The sequence below is a fragment of the Taudactylus pleione genome, unplaced genomic scaffold (assembly GCF_031769625.1).
Source record: "Taudactylus pleione unplaced genomic scaffold, aTauple2 ptg000114l, whole genome shotgun sequence".
In the NCBI taxonomy this organism is placed as follows: Eukaryota; Metazoa; Chordata; class Amphibia; order Anura; family Myobatrachidae; genus Taudactylus; species Taudactylus pleione.
The window spans coordinates 12,200,814-12,219,255 of NW_028284516.1; positions in this window are offsets into that span (position 1 = coordinate 12,200,814).

Consider the following 18,442-nt stretch of genomic DNA (forward strand, 5'->3'; position numbering starts at 1 on the left):
AAAACAAAAGAACGAAATCACGATGGTGGTCAGTATGAATACCGAGGTAAATACAGAACTGCATTACAACCCTGAACTAGGAAAAACCATCATTTAATGTATTATATTTAGACCTGCATAGAATGTATTATTGAAATGTTATTTTTTTTTTTTTTTATTAAACACCTCAGATAATGTAAAGTCTCAAATTTCCCCTTCAAGACTGCCTTTATAGGACTGGTGTATCCCCACACCTTTCACATGATCTTCCCAGATTTGCGGTGTGCGTATAATAGCAGTTTTATGTCCCCACTCAGAGACACATTATTGATGGATTAAGAACCACCTTGTGCCATCCCATAATAGCACAAAATAGTATATAAATGTAAGCCTAATTTATATTTTAACATCAAATTGTGATAGCATGTTGTTCGCTATCAAAGGGTAGACTGTCGAAGCTGGATAATTGGCTGAGACAAGATTAGTTTAAAATTGGATCGCAGCAACGCCATCTTGCGACTGGCCGCAAGACACCATCTTGGAAATGAGATCTCAAGACGCCATATTGCGAATGGCCGCCCAAGCGATAATACTATTAGCATCATGCGATTGTATCTTACACCATTTCTCATACACACAATAATATGCACAACTGCGCTGTTAACTAGTCGCATATTAGCGAATGCATAAGATCCTGTATGAAAATGCAGAATATTAGCTTCATGCACACGCATCTGCCCCAAGTTAACTAGCGTCTTTACATCAGACCCCACATACTCACACATTGCATATTCACATACAAGGTTCCATAAGCTTTAAGGTATAAGATTCAAGTATAAACATTTACTATAATTGCTATGAAATAAAGATTATTTTGTAACTGAGGTTTTATACATTATAAATAAGCCATGTTTGGTATTGTACTGATGCGTACTCTCTCAACAGTATTCCGGTAACATCGATGTAGAGATCGCAACATGCATTCTCAACTTATGGACCGCAGAGACTTCAAGCAACAAAATGTGCATTATATGACCAACTGTTAGGATTTGCATGAGGCAGGAAACCAGAGACCACCAGTTGTTAGAGGCTGGACTGTGTCTATTTGAACCAACCTGTTAGATGCCTTGTAACATATGCCCTCTCCTTTAGGACCAATGGTATTAGCAACAAACTTCTCTATTGTGTTGTCTATTTCTGGGGGGTATAAATATGTGTGCTCTGACCCTGGGTGTCGAGTCTTCATGCTGAATGCTGAATGATGAGGGGTTTCTTGCTGATGCCTACATCTGGTCCAGAGCGCTGCGTATGTATAACTGTACTTGGGTCTGTATAATTCCTTTGCGCTAAATTGTACTTATAACTAGCGTGTAACTGACTGTACTCTTACTTGAATAATACTTTGTGCTTTGGAACCACAGGTTCTAGGTCTGGAGTCTTTATTTACTGTATAACTGCGTACGCAAAATAGCGTCATCCTTAGAGGTTTATAGGCAGGATATCAGAAGGTAGAGGCAGGTGTGTATAGAGGTTCAAGGGAAGTATCGTTAGATGCCTGCGTCCCCCTAACATGAATAGCAGATCCTGGATCTTGTGACTCGGCTCCCCCTCTGTCCTGCTACATTTACCTATATTCCGCACCACAGTGCTCATCATGAAGTCTTACATATTGGCAGATCCTATAGGTGTTGATGTAGCAGTGCGTGATGGAGGTCAGTCTACACGATGAGCAAATAAACCAGGATTTGGTTTGTTAACCAGGCAGAACAGGTTGCAGGATAACACATGGTTTATGCTGTCATGTACAACAGGAACACAATGCAGGCATATATTAGATGCAACACACAGCCAGGAATGTATGGGCTTGTGCAGATAAAGGGACGCACACACCTGTAAATACACAAAAACAGTGATGGCAGTGGGGAATGCAACTACTTGTACGTATTTGGAAACTGCAGGGTCTCTCCTGTATATGTGGGCACTTGCATGAGGAGACTCTCATGGTCACGTCATCCCTCCATGGATGGCAGAGCTGATGATGCATGGTAAAGCAGTGCATGGGCAGTAATGCACTAGGGTCGATGGTCACACAGTGACGTGCCCCTAGCACTACAGGTCCCAGTAGTAACAGGCAAGAGGAGACAGCACAGAGCGCTCTCCTTTAACATTCCAGAAGGTTCCTTACATTGCCACAGTCATGTTTGCAAAATAATTTGGCTGCCTTTTTTTACAGGTTTCCTAGACCGTTAGAGGGGAATCCAATTAGCTGCAGGGATTACCCACGCGGGGAGATTCAATTAGTGGGGTTTACCGTTCCACCCCCCACATTAAACTACAGCGGTTAACTTTTCCTTGCAGCTTCAAGATCTATGGGGATAAGTCAGCAAGAAAAGGAACGCTTTGGGGGTTAACGCACGGGGAAACCCATTGAATTTGCATTTTAAGCAGGATCAGGTGGCTTAGTGCATGGTAACTCTTAGTTTACTGTGTGGTGAAAATGCTTTTTAATTGAATAGCATTTCTCTGCACAGCGTGGGTAATTAGCAGTGGGGAAAACCCCATGGCTAATTGAATTTCCCCCTTAGAGTGCTAATTCCCTCCTTAGAGTGGAGTGTAATTTGAGCAGTGTCACTTTCCAGTCCCACCTCTTTTGTTATGCAGGATTTCTGAAGGGTTTTCTTTTGATTTATTAAACTGAAGTTTAATATACTTAATGACTTGTATTCTTAAAATTTAATAAACAATTGGGATAGTGATTTGCAGCATGTCTGTTTTTTAATGAAACTGGCACCAGTAAACACATAGAAAAGCTTTGATTTAACCAAGTCGCTGCTGATAAATTTACTCCCCTGTGTGTATTGGCTAACGCTGTGATAGCATGCTTCTGTTTTGTTGAGGACAGCAACATTATGTATTACTGGTAAGGGAACTGAGTTTTATTCAACATGATACAGGATTTTATGTTAACAAAGATTTTTGTCACATAAACAAAGGGTTTGATTTAATAACATGGTCAAAATTTTACACATATGCTACAGCCAAACAACCTGTAGCTCTCCAGCAGTTGTGCAATTACAGGTTCCAGCAAACCCTACCAGTCAAACTATAGTGCTATGATTTATGAAAACTAAGGGCCTAATCCACAAATGCCATCACAGCTGCGATTTCTCATGGATTGCTCTTGTGAAAAAATATGCTAATGACCCACTCTCCATTCAGAACTTAGAGACGCCCACTGAGAGTATCTCACTTCCGCCACTTACGCAGAAAACCGGAAACATTGAACGCAGATCAGATGAGCATCAGCCCTCTGAGTAAGTCTAAGCTGTCGCCAGGGGTGTAGAGAGCCACGCCGGGCCCCGGTAAAGAGGGGGCGTGGCCTAATCACGGGAGGCGTGGCCATGCCCCCTTGAAAAAATAAAAAACAAAAACATTGTTTTGCAGCGCCGCGAAGGGGGCGCTGGGAGCCCCTCAGCCCGGCGCAAAGCCAGAGGGGAGCACGATCAGTGTGATCGCTCCCCCCTCCAGGCATAGGAGATTGCTGTGGCTGCTGCTTAGCAGCCGCAAGCACTCACCCACTGCAGTCCAGCATACGCTGTGTGCTGGACTGCTGCAGAGGGAGGGAGGAGGGAGGAAGTGAGGGGGGAGGCCGCACCAGACCCGAGCCCCTCTGGAAGCCTGGGCCCGGGTAAACTGTACCCGCTCCCCCCCCCTCTCGGCGCCCCTGGCTGTCGCAGACATAGCGGATCTCCAGACACACAGATGGCTCTCCTGCTGTGAGTAAAAATGCATTGGCTAATTTAAGCACGCCGACAAAACAGTGTTTAAACGGTCCGATGTGCCTGCGTTTCTCTAGCCATCCACCATTATAACCTCCCCCAAACGTTGACTACCCGTCACTCACTTTGCGAATGAATCCTCTGTGCGAGCGTAATCACAATTCAGTTGTTGCGAGTGCGCAGTGCAGCTTACTCACATGTGGAAAGAATAACAAATTAAATTGCTCAATCTACTTACATATTGCATCCGAATCAGAGTGTGTGTGTGCACGCGCCACACATGCGCTATTTGCACTGCTATTAAATAAACCTCTAAATGTCTCACATACTGGAAACTTTTGAATATTTGCTGCTTAATAATATTTTCAATGTTAATAGGGTAAACTCTGCATTACATATTAACCGTTTTGCATATCCTATTCAGTTAAATTCTTTGGGATGTAACATAAATGGCTGTAATCTGAGTGTTTGTACTCTGTATGCACTGAAGGCATCAAAGCACATTTGTGATCTGTTATGCTTTTATGTTCTGACTTTCAGGTTATGGAAAATTTGTATGCATTCCCTTCTTTTATCGTAACAGTAACTTTACATATTCTATTACTCTTATCGAAACTACCTACATAATTATTAAGGATTTACATCATGTTCTAATTGTACATTTGGGACTATGTTCACGACAATATTCTTCAAATGAGGCAGAGAAGTAGAAAATTAAAACTTCAAAGTGAGATAAATATTTTGAAAATTGAACTATGCCCACATTTTTAAATATATTTGCTGCAGTTTACATCAGACACATTGCTTATTCACTAAAAAGGTGTTATGAATCCCTGGGAAGATTCAATGATTCCTTTTACAGAGATGAGGAACACAACAGAATAGAATAATTATGCGTACACATCCAACACATGCAGTAACCCCCTTAGCGACTATAACGACTTTCACAGGCCCTATAGTAAGCAGGCTAACCTGATCAATATCAACCAGGTCTGCCTGCTTGCACAGACGATGGTCGTTGGTCTATTACGAACATACGTGGCCACGCATTGACCATCGTATGGTCGTTTGCAGGGGCCAAAAACTGTCAGATTTTAACTATAACAATAGGAACATTATCGCTATCATTAAAATCTGACAGCTTATTTTACCGTGTGATGCAGCATTAGATTGTGTAAGAAAATTGCCGATAGGCCTGTAGTAGTCAAAAACTCTGATGACAGCCAGGAAGGAGATGCAGACCTACGGCTGTGTTGCAGTCTCAAGTGCTGATGTGTACAAGGTTTGAGATGTGAGTAAATTGATGTTAGAAGTCTTGAGGGCTGGTGAGCATTTGACTGGGATGCAGCTTTAAGGCCAAGTTGCAGCTTTGAGGGCTGATGTGTACTTGGCTGGGATGCGGCCTTGTGGCCGGGTTGCAGCCTTAAGGGATGATGTATACTTGGCCGGATGCGGCCTTGTTGCCGGGTTGCAGCCTTGAGGACTGAGGTGTACTTGGCTGGGAATGCAGCTGGGACAGCTATGATAGATAAATAAAGTCCACTCTGACTTAGCAGTGCAGCTGAAACTGCTGTACAGTAGGTAACTAATAGTCCACTCAGACGCAGCAGTGTGGCTGAGACAGTAGTAAGGTTGATAACTAATAGTACACTCAGACACAGTGGAGTGGCTCAGACAGCTGTACAGTTGGTAACAAATAGTCCACTTAAACACTGCAGTATGGCTGGGACTGCCACTATAAATGCAATCTGAAATCCACTCAGATGCCACAGTGGCTGAGACTGAAGAGATACATACTGACAGGAGTTACTGGAAAACACCATGAGAAGGATCTCCACACATGAAACTGGAAGCCACGTAATGAACACTATAGCTGACATCCGAGCAGAGAAAGAGCAGAGGTGAAAAAGGAGAGGGATCCAAACAAAGATGATGGAGAAGCCAGGTAGAAGATCTCACAAAGTAGCAGCCAGGTGTCCTGGTCTCTTAGCAACGGACCTGAGAGGACTGTCAGGGGCACTGTGGTCAAACAAAACATAGTGGCAGCTTGTGAAAGTACCCACCCCTTGATGAGGAGTTAAGGAACCCCTAGAACCGGGCTTATTAGGGAAGTCCTCAAAAAATCTTATTTTCAAGGCAGGTGCATTCAAAGACTTTTAAGAGACTCAGGAATGCTCCTGGTACCTCTTCCAGTGATCCAAAAAAATTGTAAACCTCCTCATGAAATTCTGGAATCTAAAATCTTCTCCACAATGAATTCTTGATGAACCTGATTAAGAACAGGAGAAGGTCTAACTGGACATCTGGAACTGAACCTGGCAGAAGAAAGAAACATTTTATGAACAGAGCAATGGAATGTGTTGTTAATCTTGAGTGTGTTGGGTAACTTTAGCCGAAAAGGCAACAGAATTGTTCTGAGAGATAATTCTGGAGGGACCAATGAATCTAGAACCCTGCTTCTGTGAACATTGGTGAATATTGATGTTTTTTTAAGGCAATCAGACCAGATCTCCAACCTTGAACTTGTATGGCTTGCAGTGTATATCAGCCTATGTCTTGGAGCAAAAAGATGCTTTGAGCAGACACTGACGAACCTTCTTCCAAACTGAATGGAGCCTGGATACTGGCATAGAAAACGAAGTTCTTTCAGGAAATGGGTTTAAAAGAATTAGCTCTATGTTGCAGACTGGAATTGCAAAAAAAATGGGGAAATGGTAGAAGAAGAATGACAAGAGTTGTTGAAAGCAAATTCTGCCAATGATAAATGGGAAACCCAATCATTTTGATATTTGGAGACAAAAAAACGGTGATATTACGCCAAGGACTGATTGACCCATTCAGTCTGTCCGTTGAACTGCGGGTGGTATCCGGATGACAAACTGAGACTAATGCCAAGAGAAGAACAAATGATTTTCCAAAAATGAGCAATAATCTGAGTACCTCGATCTGAAGCAATGTCTACGGGTAAACAAAGTCAGAAAATATGTTGAATGAACAAAACAGATTAGTCTTTGGCAGAAGGCAGTTTGGAGAGTGAAATTAAATGAACCATTTTACTGAAACGGTCAACAACAGGCCAAATGACCAAGCAGCGAGAGGAAGTAGGAAGATCTACAATAAAATCCATCATAATATGAGTCCAGGGTTTTGACAGCGTAAAGAGGGGTAGAAGGAGGCCATAAGGAGCGGTATAAGGAGATTTATTGTGGGCACAAACCTCACAGGCCATGACAAATTCACGAACATCCTGAAATAAAGATTGCCACCATACTGAACGGGAGAGTATTTCAGCAGTTTTGGAGATACCCGGATGACCAATGGCTCTGGTAGAATGAAAATCCATTAGCATTGCCTTCCGAAATCTCTCAGGGACAAAGAGTAATCCTGGCGGGTTTCCAGAAGGAGCTTCAGACTGACAGGTATGGAGAACATCAGCCAAATTCTTAGTCAAGGCCAAATGAATATGGGCAGCCGGAATGATGGCTTCTTTGGAAGGTTTAGTAGGTTGAATGGGTTGTAAACTTTGTGAAGAGCATCTGCCTTGAGATTCCTGGAGCCAGGCTGGAAAGAAATAATGTAGATAAAGCGGGTAAAGAATAAAGCCCAACATGCTTGTCTAGCATTTAATCTTTTAGCCATTTCAATATAAGACAGATTCTTATGGTCTGTCAAGACTGTAATCAGATGTTTTGCTCCTTCCAACCAGTGCCTCCAGTCTTTGAAAGCCCACTTGACAGCTAACAACTCCAGATTAATTACATCATGATTTCTTTCCACAGCAGCAAATTTATGAGAGAAGAAGGCGCATGGATGAAACTTATTGTCCCGGGGGTCCTTTTGCGACAAGATAGAGCCAACATCAACTTTGGAGGCATCCACCTCAACAATAAATAGAAGATCCACATCAGGATGATGGAGGACAGGTGCAGCGATGATAGCTGACCAGAGAATTAAAGGCCTGTACCGCCTTGACAGACCAATTAGCTGTATCCATCACTTTTTAGTCAATTCCACAATAGGTGTGACAATGGAGGAAAAGGACTTGATAAATCTGCAATAATAATTTGCAAAACCCAGAAAGCGTTGGATGGCTTTCAGAGTTGAAGGTTGGACCCAATGCGAGATGGCCTTGACTTTACTTGGATCCATAGAGAATCCCCGGGAAGAGATGACATATCCCAAAAAGGAGACCTCCTTCACTTCAAACTCACACTTTTCCAATTTTGCATACAGATTTTTCACTTGGAGTTTGCATAACACTTGTCTCACATGCTGACGATGTTGTTCCAGGGATTTTGAATAGATGAGAATATTGTCTAAGTATACGACGGCAAAATCTCCAAGGAATTTTCTCAATACATCATTAATGAAGTATTGAAAGACAGCGGGAGCATTAGAAAGACCAAATTGCATGACCAGGTACTCATAGTGGCCAGAATGAGTATTGAAAGTTGTCTTCCACTCATCTCCCTCTTTGATCCAGATCAAGTTTTTCAACCCCTGGAAATCAATGCATGGTCGAAGTGACCCGTCTTTCTTCTGTACACAAAAGAATCCAGCCCCAACTGGTGATTTGGACGGATTGATGAAGTCCTTCTGAAGAGCATCTTGGATGTACTCCTGCATTGACTCTCCGGTAGGGACAAGAGTACAATCTGGCTTTCGGAAGTTTGGCTCTAGGCTGTAATTCAATGCCACAGTCATATGGACAGTGTGGAGGTAGCAGCAATTCGTACCGGGAGAGCAAGACATCATGAAGAACAGGTGGACCCCCACTGAAGAATCTCACCAGATAGCCAGTTGATAACAGAATTATGGTTCCTAAGACATGGCAACCCCATAATTATAGGTGGCAGAGGACAATGAAATAACTGGAACGCTATGCCTTTTTAATGTTAAGCTCCAATAAGGACCAAATTACTGGGAGAGACAGATGCAAGGCCCAGATGTATCTCCCCCTGTACATCTAGACCTTGCCTTTGCCCAACTTGACTGGGCAGGCATACGCAGTATGTACCTTACCACCACAGTATTGACATAACCCAAGTGATCATCTTCTGTGCTTCTCCTCAGAAAAAAGATGGAAAGCCCCGAGCTGCATGGGCTCTTCTTGATGAGGAGTAGTCACCCAAAATGGAGATCTTGGAGAGATTGTAGGCAAATCTTTTGCCAGTCTACAATCCTGAAGCCAACTGTCAATATGGATTGCCAGATGCATTAATCCATCCAGATTTTTAGGAGCAGGGTACTGGACAAGAATGTCTTTGATTTGGTCAGAGAGACCCAGGCAAAATTGACTACGGAGCGCGGGATCATTCCACCCACAATCTATAGACCATTTGTGAAACACTGTGCAATAAGCTTCTGCTGCTTTCCACCCTTGTCTTAAGGATCAAAGACTAGCTTCGGCTATGGCTGCTTTGTCTGGGTCATCATACAAATGACCAAGGGTGGAAAATAAGGAGTCAGTGGAGTGAAGCGATGCATGAGCAGGTGGAAATCCAAATGCCCAGGTTTGAGGTTCACCCTGGAGCAAAGATATAACTATACCCACATGTTGAACTCCAGAGGACTGGGGATGCAATTTGAATTATAATTTGCAGCTCTCTGTAAAGTTCATGAAATCTTTACGATTCCCTGAGAAGCAGTCTGGAAGGTTCAATTTAGGCTCTCAAACCGTGGCCTAGTAGAAACTCAAGTGTCTTCGACCCGGAGTGAAAGTTCTTGGATCTTTTGAGTTAAGGCTTGAATTTGTGCAGCTAGGACTTGGGCTGGATTTTGAGTGGGATCCATGGTAAGGACAAATTACTTCTCTGTCTTTGTAAATATCTTTTGAGGCTGGCTATAATGTTATGTATCCCTGGGAAGATTCAATGATTCATTTTACAGAGATGAGGGGCACAACAGAATAGAATAAAATTGGGTAAAAAAATTGCCAAAAGGCCTGTAGTAGACAAAGAATCTGATGACAGCCAGGAAGGAGATGCAGACCTATGGCTGGGTTGCAGTCTCAAGTGCTGATGTGTACAAGGTTTAAGATGCGAGTAAATTTATGTTAGAAGTTTTGATGGCTGGTGAGTATTTGACTGGAATGTGGCTTTAAGGCCAAGTTGCATCCTTGAGTACTGATGTGTACTTGGCTGGCATGCAGCCTTGTGGCTGGGTTGCAGCCTTGAGGAATGATGTATACTTGTCTGGGATGCGGCCTTGTGGCTGGGTTGCAGCCTTGAGGGCTGAGGTGTACTTAGCTGGGGTATGGCTGGGAAAGCCATGATAGATAACTAAAGTCCATTCTGATGCAGCAGTGTGGCTGAGACTGCAGTATGGCAGGTAACTAATAGTCCACTCAGACGCAGCGGTGCAGCTGAGACAACTGTAAAGTTTGTAACGAATAGTCTACTGACTGCAGCGATAAATGCAATCTGAAGTCCACTCAGATGCCACAGTGTGGCTGAGACTGAAGAGATACACGCTGACAGAAGGTACTGGAAAACACCATGAGTAGGATCTCCACACACGAAACCGGAAGCCATGTAATGAATGCTACAGCCAGCATCCGAGCAGAGAAACAGCAGAGGTTAAAAAGGAGAGGGCTCCAATCAGAACAGGACAGAGATGATGGAGAAGCCAGGTAGGAGGATCTGGTCTCATAGCAGCGGACGTGAGAGAACCACCAGGAGTCAAACAAGATGCAGTGATGGCTTGTGACACATGGCATAGTGACTCATAGCAACCACAATGTCATTTTTCAAATGTCCAATGCTTGCTTTGGGTTATGGTCATGTTGTTTTCATTGTTTGGTGATCAAAAAAAGCAACCTCTCCATTGCTACATAATTATATTGCATATATTAAATCTTATATAAAAAATTAATTGGTCTGTTTGTTTGTCTTTCTGTATGTCTTTCCATTTATGCATTCGGACACCCCTGCTCCGATTGGTATGAAACCAATCCTTATTGGTCCAGTTAGATCCTAGCCAGGTTTTAGGGGGTTTAGGGTCCAGTCGGACCTCCCATTGGTGTATGCTGGGCAGAGCTTTGACCCAGTGAGCCAGTTTCACTGGATGTATTTGGACGAAAACTTCAGAGTGGTAATACTGGATCCCAGAAGATATATTGGGGGTTGAGGTCCTAGTCATGCCTCCCATTGGTGTATGTTGGGCAGAACGTTGAGCCAATGAGCCTGTTTTGAGCCTTCCAAAGGATGTATTTGGACAAAAACTTCAGAGTGGTAACATTGGATACCAAAAGACATATTGGGGGTTGAGGTCCTGGTCGAGCCTCCCATTGGGGTATGCTGGGCAGAACTTTGACCTGGGGATGCTGGAAAGAACTTTGACCCAGGGAGCCTATTCTGGGCCTTCAACTGGATAGATTTGGGTGAAAATCTTACAGAGGGGTGGCAATTGGTTCGGGATGCTAATCGAGTGGTTAGAGTCCCACCGCGGAGTGTGCCAGGCAGAACTTTGACCCAAGGAGCCTGTTTCTGGGCCTTCCACTGGATGGATTTGGATGACATCACATAATAAAACTTAATAACTTGAAGATTTAAAACCAGGCAACTCCAGGTATTTCAGCTAATATATATATATATATATATATATATATATATATAGTCAGGTGCATAAATATTGGGACATTGACAGCATTTTCATATTTTGGCCTCTATTCACCAGCACAATGGCTATGAAATGAAACAAACAAGATGTGCTTTAACTGCAGACTTTCAGATTTAATTTGAGGGTAATTACATCCAAATCAGGTGAACGGTGTAGGAATTACAATGTTTCTATATGTGCCTCCCACTTTTTAAGGTGCCAAAAGTAATGGGACTATCAACTCAAAAGCTATTTCATGGACAGGTGTGGGCTATTCCCTCATTATTTCATTATCAATTAAGCAGGTAAAAGGTCTGGAGTTGATTCTAGGTGTGACATTTGCATCTGGAATCAGTTGCTGTCGACTCTCAATATGAGATCCAAAGAGCTGTCACTATCAGTGAAGCAAGCCATCATTAGGCTGAAAAATCAAAACAAACCCATCAGAGAGATAGCAAAAACATTAGGTGTGGCCAAATCAACTGTTTGGAACATTGTTAAAAAGAAAGAATGCTTCGGAGAGCTCGGCAACACCAAAAGACCCGGAAGACCACGGAAAACAACTGTGGTGGATGACAGAAGAATTATTTCCCTGGTGAAGAAAAATCCCTTCACAACAGTTGGCCAAATGAAGAACACTCTCCAGGATGTAGGTGTATATGTGTCAAAGTCAACAATCAAGAGAAGACTTCAAAAGAGTGAATATAGAGGGTTCACCACAAGATGTAAACCATTGATGAGCCACAAAAACAGGAAGAACAGATTAGAGTTTGCCAAACAACATCTAAAAAAGCCATTACAGTTCTGGAACAACATCCTATGGAGAGATGAGACAAAGATCAACTTGTACCAGAGTGATGGGAAGAGAAGTGTATGGAGAAGGAAAGGAACTGCTCATGATCCAAAACATACCACCTCATCAGTGAAGCATGGTGGTGGTAGTGTCATGGCATGGGCATGTATGTCTGCCAATCTAACTGGTTCCCTTGTATTTATTGATGATGTGACTGCTGACAAAAGCAGCAGAATGAATTCTGAAGTGTTTCGGGCAATATTATATGCTCATATTCAGCAAATGCTTCAGAACTCATTGGAGGACTGCGCTTCACAGTGCAGATGGACAATGACCCGAAGCATACTGCAAAAGCAACCAAAGAGGTTTTTAAGGCTAAAAAGTGGAATGCTATGCAATGGCCAAGTCAATCCCCTGACCTGAATCCGATTGAGCATGCATTTCACTTGATGAAGACAAAACTGAAGGGAAAATGCCCCAAGAACAAGCAGGAACTGAAGACATTTGCAGTAGAGGCCTGGCAGAGCATCACCAGGGATGAAACCCAGCGTCTGGTGATGTCTATGCGTTCCAGACTTCAGGCTGTAATTGCCTGCAAAGGATATGCAACAAAGTATTAAAAAGTGAAAGTTAGATTTAGGATTGTTTAGTTTGTCCCATTACTTTTGGCCCCTTAAAAAATGGGAGGCACATATAGAAACCGTTGTAATTCCTCCACCGTTCACCTGATTTGGATGTAATTACCCTCTAATTAAATATGAAAGTCTGCAGGTATCTTGTTTGCTTCATTTCAAAGCCATTGTGGTGGTGCTTAATGTGCTTAATCAATTAGGTACAATAAACCGACAAATTAATATATGTAAATGCTGCTTCCACTGTATCATCCTTGCCAGCAATAAATCTAGAAAATAGATATAAAACAGCAAAGGAAGAAGGCACTCATAGTTTAATATATAAGAAGACCATCTTCTTGGATAATAAATAATTTGCATAGTTATTGTAAAATGTAATTGTGCTTGTCCATTTATGTAGCCAATTTGGGGATGATAGAGAAAAGTCTACTCTTAGGGCACTTTTTCATCCACTGTCAGTGGTTTTCGAATAGTATAAAAGCTTGGTCTCAGCCAGACATAATTTACCCAATATCCACAGAAAAAAAATTCAATATCTGCAGCTCCTCCTGGAATAAAGGGGCTCCCAGTCAACAGAAATCCTTCCTATGGAGTGGTGATTTTAAAAGGTGAACAGGAACCTCCAATGCTAATAATATAATGTAACCAGCGCTAGTCAAATATTATGTGAAAAATATACTATTAATATACAAACGAATGTGTCAGAAAATTACCATTTTATTCAATCTTAAAAAGACATTTGTATAAAAGCTAATAAAAATAAATATTCAATCAAATCCAAACATCCTGTGGGTAATTAATGTCTCTCCTAAATGAAGATGGTATAGGACTGGCTCCCAAACTGACTGAATATCTGAACACAGCGATAATTACCAATTGATGGTTTGAAGTGATAACAGTCCTCTTAGCATGTCCTGTGCAAATTCCTGGGGCTGTATAGATTAGTCCACTTATATTTGCTGGTCCAAAGTCCAAGATGGAAGCCTGTTTAGTTGTCCAAAGAATGGTGTTGTCCAAAGGAGAGTTCAAAGTGTACTGAAGTCCTTATTGACCTCACAGGTGTTGGAAAAAGAAGTCTGAGTCTCTGCTTAACGCGTTTCGCTGGATCAGTAGTCTCCAGCTTCATCAGAAGCATAATGTGATAGAGCTAGAGGTGCTCTTTTATACTCTGTAAATTACAGGGATCTACAACACCTGTTCATAATCATTATCTGACACATCCGTTTTTTGTGAATAATAACTTTAAAAATTGAAGGAGACAATCTTACCTGAAAGGGGTATACAATACATGTACAATCATACCATTTCTCTTTATATTTTTCACTTTTATTAGTGCTAAACATTTGTATATATCCCAGCCATGTGATCATACTGCGGTCACATGGTGCGCAAAGGACCAATCCTGGGCTTTGTTTATCCACATCCAGGTGACCTAGCCCCGAGTATAATGATGGTCTCCACATGACTACGGAGTTCTGATCACATGATTTCGCTAGGAACCTCCAATGCATTTCTTTTGAAACCTAACTTCCTCCTATATAAACTGAAGACATGCGATATCATTGGGTACAATTTATCAATATATTCTGTCCCAAGTGAGGTAGATAATAGTATGCTGCGATGTGTATATGTAAGCAGCTCAGTTTAGTTTGATTTAGACAAGGTATTAGGATGACAGAGTGCTAAGTACTATTGTTAGTTTAATCCTATTGATCTATGTTACAAATAGTAAATAAAATAAAATGAGTAAAAAAAAATGCTTTAAAAAAATATATATACTGTATGTATGTATGTATATATATATATATATATATATATATATATATATAAAATAAAAATAAATAATAAATTAATAAAAACAGTATGCACCAGCAAGACAAGCAGGGACAGGAAGAGGGTATTAGGATAGGTAAAAAGAGATACCTTTGCAGCATGAGATCTTCGCCTTGACAAAGCGTCTTGAAGAACGTGAAAGACAGAGCAGAGCAGTGTGCAACTCTAAGCAGGACCGTGAGAGAAGCAAGCCACTGGCAAGTGACGTCATCACCAGCCGCTGTGGCATGCTCCAGTTGGATCCCCATTGAGTATTACGGACAGCAAAGGAGGAGAAGATTGCATGCTGCTAGAGTCCCAGAGTAACCCACAGGTAGGGGCAGTCAGGGACAGTAGCTAAAATATCTCGATCCCGCCTAATCATCCGGACATTGAATATCATTTCACCTCCTGCTCTAACATTGTTTTTAAGAGTTTTAAACATTGGAGTCTCTCTTTTTATCTATCCTAATACCCTCTTCCCCTCCCTGCTTGTCTTGCTGGTGCATACTCTTTTTATTAACTCATTTATTTATTTTTATTTATATTTTATAATATATATATTTTTTTCTTCGTTTTTTTAAAAGCGTTTTTTTATTATTATTTTATTTTATTGACTATTATTAACATAGAACAATAGGAATTAACTAACAATAGTACTTAGCACTCAGTCATCCTAATACCTTGTCTATATTCTGTCCCAAAACTGCTTACCATAAATCTAAAAATAATATGTCTTTACATATATGTCTTTCACCCCTCGGCCCCTTGGATAATGTTGAAATATCCTTCTCATCAATCCAGAAATAGGATATAAAATAAAGAAAAGAAGTTGTAAACCTGATAACAAAAGTATCAAAAGTTATTAAAGTTACTGCATACCAAAATTACGTCATGTAATTGTAATAAATCATTAAAGGTAATCCCATATACCACATGTTGATTCAATACCGCAACTCCATCAGTTATAGTAGCAAACCTTGAGGTTTTGCATATCATATGTATCAGTTGCCTCAATGTCAGCTCAGTCAAAAAGAGTTAAAAAAATCATATGGTTAATACGTTTTAACAAATATTTATTTCACAAAAACACGTAACTATAAAGATGCATATATTTAGAAAAATATAGTATCGCTTATCTGATAATATACCATTAGGGATCGCCCAATAGTAAACATGGAGGAGGAAGAGTTCAATGTAGAGCAGCACCAATGCATTTCACCCTTCTTAAATTGTTCTGGATTTCATTAGGGTGATAAGTTTAGTACTGTGCATCTATTAACAGCATATTCAGGTACCAAACAAGTTTTATGTGGCCAGAAACGGAAATGTCTACTTCCAGTTTTCGTCAAGCAACTTCCGGTTTCAATGTTCACTTTTAATATATTTATAGTGAGTCAATAAATGTAAATAATCTCAATATACAATGAAAATACAAGACTATAGAGTCAGAGGGCCTCACAGGTACAGTGTCTTGGTCTTATAACTCCACTTCTGACACATGGCTCATCTACAGTACTTCTGGTTTTGGGTATGCAGTTTCAAACTCTACCATTAGATCCTTTATATTTTTATCCCTGGCCAGCTATCAAGGGGAAAAAAAGGAAAAGGATTTATTAGTAAAATCGGACATTTCTTCTCTGCAACATCAATCACAAAAAGATGGGAAGCTACAGATGTACATCTCGGGGTAAATGTAATAGTTTGCGATTTTGTTAAAAATGCGAGTTTAGCGCTGAACTCGCAATTTTTACTCATTTGCAAATGTAATAGGGTGCGACTATAGTAAAACTCACATTTTTGGGGGTTTTACTATAATTCGCAAAAAACTTATCACATCCAGATGTTTTCCCATTTTCTAACTAGAACTCAGGCAATGTAATAGAGTGCGAGTGCTTCCCTCGCACATATTACTGCCTGAGAACTCGCAAAAACAATAGACCAGCTTCAGGATAGTGAGTTTAATCTGGTCAGGTCAGAGTAACACAGAAACATGCACATAGTGTATGCATGAGATACATGCATGTTGCTGTGTGTATATATGAAAATACTTTTTTATTATTAAACAAATGATGTGCACCCCCTCCCCAGAAACACAACCAGCCCCGGGCTCTGTACATCCTGTGCTAGTTTTTAAAATACAGGGCCAAAATGCGTAGGGGGCCCCTTTACTTTAAGTACCAGCACAGGGCTTTTCTCATCCGGTACTGGTTGTGGAAAAATAGGGGTCAAAACAAGTCCATAACGAGCACCGGACTCTTTCAAATGGTGAAGTAAGGCATAGCTAGGGAAACCCTTTCACCGGGTTCCCCTGCCAAAGCATTACCCCTGATGGCTAGTCAGCTCAGGCCGGGCATCCCTGGGGAGGTGAGGACCTCCCCAATAAACGGGTCCCCTTCTCAAGGGCAAAACGGGCCTGGACTGATTGCCCAGGGGGCTATCCCCAGCGCCCCTGGCTGGTGGGTGCCGGGTTGATAGTGTAAATGTGTTGTGTAAAATAGAAGTGTAATGCATGACTGTGGCCTGCAGGTGGTACAGTGATAAAATGTCCAAAAAGTCAGACTGTCCTGCTGAAATGGGGACAGTTAGAAGGTATGTAAAATATATATATATACATATATATATATATATATATATATATATAAAAACAAACACACACTCCCGAAAGGGGGTATGGCTTTGCTGAAGGGGCGTGGTTATGACCCATGAAGCCACACCCCCTTATGTGTGCCGATCTTGTGACGCCAGTGCTATTATGAGTCAGTATGACTCATTATAGTACCTGGCTAGCCACTGACTGCGTGCCCCTTCACCCCGTCAAATCTGTCACCCGGTGCACACGCACCCCTAGCCCCTCCCCCTAGTTACGGCCCTGCATTGGGCACATCTGCTTTTTAAGGTAAGCACTTTCCACTTTGTATTTGTACTACACCCTGAGGAAAAGACACTGCATGGTCTTGAAATGTCGGTTTACAAAATATGTACAATATAACTTAATATTTTCAAAATCTGAAGAGTAATGTAGGTGCTAATAGCTCTGTCTCTCGGGACTTGTTTTTACATTATATAGGCCTATCACAGTGCATAACACATAAAGAAGCCAATCATCAATTATCAATAATGTAACATGCCTATAAACTGTCACTGCCCCACGACACCTGCATGTACTGTAACTTGCAGGGTGCCCGGAACAGCACTATACAGACACTAGAACTACTGCAGAGCCGAAATGATAATTCAAGTGATGCTCCAGACAGGCACCCTGCAGCCGGTGTAGTTGTGGATGCACCGCAATGCTCTATTTATGGGAGCCGGTGGCAGAGCTGAAAGTCCTTCCCCCTAGGTATGACATCATGATGCCACATGTTTAGGGGGCAGGGTGCCCTGTTACAGCACTCAATACTGTAGTCTTGTAAAATGAATTTACAGCCTATTGGACACTCATTATTCTGAATTTCACTAGGAGACAATGGCTGGATGCACCATAAGATTGTCATTATTAGGTGTTTAGACTGCAGTACACTTTTATTAGCACTGAATTTGACTGTATTTTATTTTTACACATTTTACACATTAACTACAAAATTGTCACAAAACACAGTGTTTTTTTTTTACAGTTGCTATCACTTGGCCGGTTGTGAGTGGGGCTGGGTGCAATTTTGAGGGCCACACAGCCACTTATCTCTTGGCCACAGATGGTTACTGTGAAGTAGGCAGATGATGCACATCAACTGTTCAGATTGTGTTTATTTATGAAACATACACGGAATGGCCAATGGAATCCTCAACCTATCTTTAATTGTAGAGAATATTACCAATACTCTTTACATGGAAATAAATTAATTTCT